This window comes from Mus caroli, chromosome 2 (assembly GCF_900094665.2).
Source record: "Mus caroli chromosome 2, CAROLI_EIJ_v1.1, whole genome shotgun sequence".
Lineage (NCBI taxonomy): Eukaryota > Metazoa > Chordata > Mammalia > Rodentia > Muridae > Mus > Mus caroli.
This window is the reverse complement of record NC_034571.1, coordinates 88,061,636-88,064,137: the sequence shown is the minus strand read 5'-3', so window position 1 is coordinate 88,064,137 and position 2,502 is coordinate 88,061,636. Positions and strand designations below refer to the sequence as shown.

The 2,502-nt window shown below is 48.7% G+C and overlaps 1 pseudogene; it reads left to right on the top strand.

Annotated features, from left to right (window-relative positions):
* The first annotated feature begins 1,527 nt into the window (after nucleotides 1–1,527).
* On the top strand, nucleotides 1,528–2,149 carry LOC110306674 (annotated as a pseudogene).
* The last annotated feature ends 353 nt before the right edge of the window (nucleotides 2,150–2,502 follow it).

The window sequence follows — 2,502 nt, the reverse complement described above, 5'->3', positions numbered from 1 at the left end:
TGTCCCGAGTTTCTTTTGGACCCAGACAGTGGGTACCCACCCTACCCCCACTCGGGTTTCTGCTTTCATTTAGCCTTTGGCTTTTGTTTTGGAGTGTTCCATAGCCATTGGCTAATTTTGTAAATCCTCAGTTCAGCCAGCATTTTGCGTGGCGTTCGGCATGATGGTCAGACAACGCATCTCCTGCTCTATGCATCTCCTGCTCTATGCAGCCCCTGTGTCCCATCCCTTCCCAGCCAGTGTCCTAATCTTCAAGGTGAGTGGTGTGCGGGTTAGTCCAGTGACATATGTAAATGACTCAGAACAGTGCTTGCTTAATAGAAAGTCAAAGCTGAATTTTGAGCCACTTGTGGCTACCTTTCCCTGTGTCGGGAGAGAAAGCGAGAGCGAGCAAGCGAGCTCTGGTCCTTGAGACTCAGCCAAACCCACCCCAACGGCCTTACCAGTTCCATTTCTGTCCGAGCCAGCTTCGTACTTCCCTGTCATAGGTTGTGGAGCAGGTCCCTTGGCTGTACAGGCATTCACAGTTTCCACTTCTTGTTTCCTCCCTCTCTGGAGTAGGGCCAGAAGTAATGTTAACACTTCTCTCTGTCAGCACCCTGCAGGACTGTTGGAAACACAACTGTCCACACAGAAGCTAAGCCTGCCAGGCCTCTCTCTGTCTCTCTGTCTCTGTCTCTGTCTCTGTCTCTCTGCCCTCTCTCCCTCCCCTCTCTCCAAATAAGGATGAGAAGAAGTTGTGTTTATGAATAGCTTTTAATTTTTAAATAAGTCCAGATTTTTTTTAAAAGTCCATAAAGGTGCTATAAAGAACACGTATGCATCCTTACATCATGGCTCCAAATGTCTACTTGCTTGCTGTGTATCCACATAGCTACCTCCCCTACCGTGTACCCATTGCTATTCCTAGGTCACTGGAGAGGTCACCCCTCAGTGTGTATTCCTAAAACCAAGGACATTTTCTTTCATATCCACATACGAGTCAGGAGATTAGCATAAATATAACACCACAAGCTAGCTGCTCCACTCATGTTCTTGTATAGAAAACACTATTTTTTCCTGGCCCAGGACCACATGATCACTGAGCTGCCAGATGTCTGATCTAGAACAATCACCTCTGTGATCTCTGAGGAGTATGAAGCAGTCACGTGGTAGAATGGGCTCACACTGGAGGGTGTCTAGTATTCCAGTCACCGTTAAACTTTGGTGCATATTGGAACTAGACACAGTTAGATTTTGTGTGTGTGTGTGTGTGTGTGTGTGTATTTGGTAACAACTCAGAAGAGCTGCCCTATCCTTCCTGAAGCAGGAAGTGCGGGAAGCTGCTTCATCCAACGCTGATACAGGAGGCTTTAACCTCTCTCTCAGCTATGTGGTCTTTTGGGGTTTGCTACTCTGAAGTCAAGATGTTATCCATTGTAATTAATAAGCATTCTGGGGGACTATATAAAGATCCTCTTCAGAGTCAGTCACCTCGTGCAGGGAGAGTGCTGTGGGCGAGCAGGAGCTGCAGGGAATACAGACTGAATGCAGACCACCAAGGCACTGCTTGGTTCTCCAGTTCTGACGGACTCCTGTACCAGGTATTTAACCAGGCCTGTGTCTTGTCTGCCTCCTTCTTGAGTGTACCAGAGGCCCCATCTTTTGTTTTGTTTTGTTTTTTTCGAGACAGGGTTTCTCTGTGTAGCCCTGGCTATCCTGGACCTCACTCTGTAGACCAGGCTAGCCTTGAACTCAGAAATCCTCCTGCCTCTGCCTCCCAAGTGCTGGGATTAAAGGTGTGTGCCACCACTGCCTGGCTCAGAGGCCCCATCTTAACAGCCTGCTCCCTCTCCAGGTGGCCAGATGGGAACTCCAGACCACTGGTGTTATTTCCAGGAACACTGACACAGCAGCCGAGTTTATTGGTGCTGGGGCCACCACAGTTGGTGTGGCTGAATCAGGATCTGGCATGGGCACTGTGTTTGGTAGTTTGATGATCAGCTATGCTAGGAACCCGTCTCTCAAGCAGCAGGTCTTCTCCTGTGCCATCCTGGGGTTTATCCTGTCTGAGGTCGTGGGATGCTTCTGTTTGACGGTCGCTCGCCTTCTTCATCCTCTTCACCGTGTGAGGCTCCCTGGGGTCACCCAGCCGTCCCTGCTGCTTTGACTCCATGCCAGTGCTGCTGCTGGAGTGCGGTGAGCTTTACCATTAATCAGCGTTTCCGGAAAAAAAGAAAGAAAGAAAAAAAAAAGAAAGAAAAACCGATGCTAAAGAGTCTGTTCCCCTCAGACTTACCCTATGGTTCCAGCATCCACCAACAATTCCCACTTATCAGTTCTTTCTATGAAGTTTGCTAATCAGAGATTTAAACTGTGTGTATGTGTGGGTGTCTGCATGAGTTTATATGCACAGCATGTGTAAATGTACCACCGAAGACCAGAAGAAGGCCGCAGACTCCCTGGAGCTGGAGTTAAAGACAGTTATGAACCACCGGGCATGGGTGCTAGGAGCCAAACCCA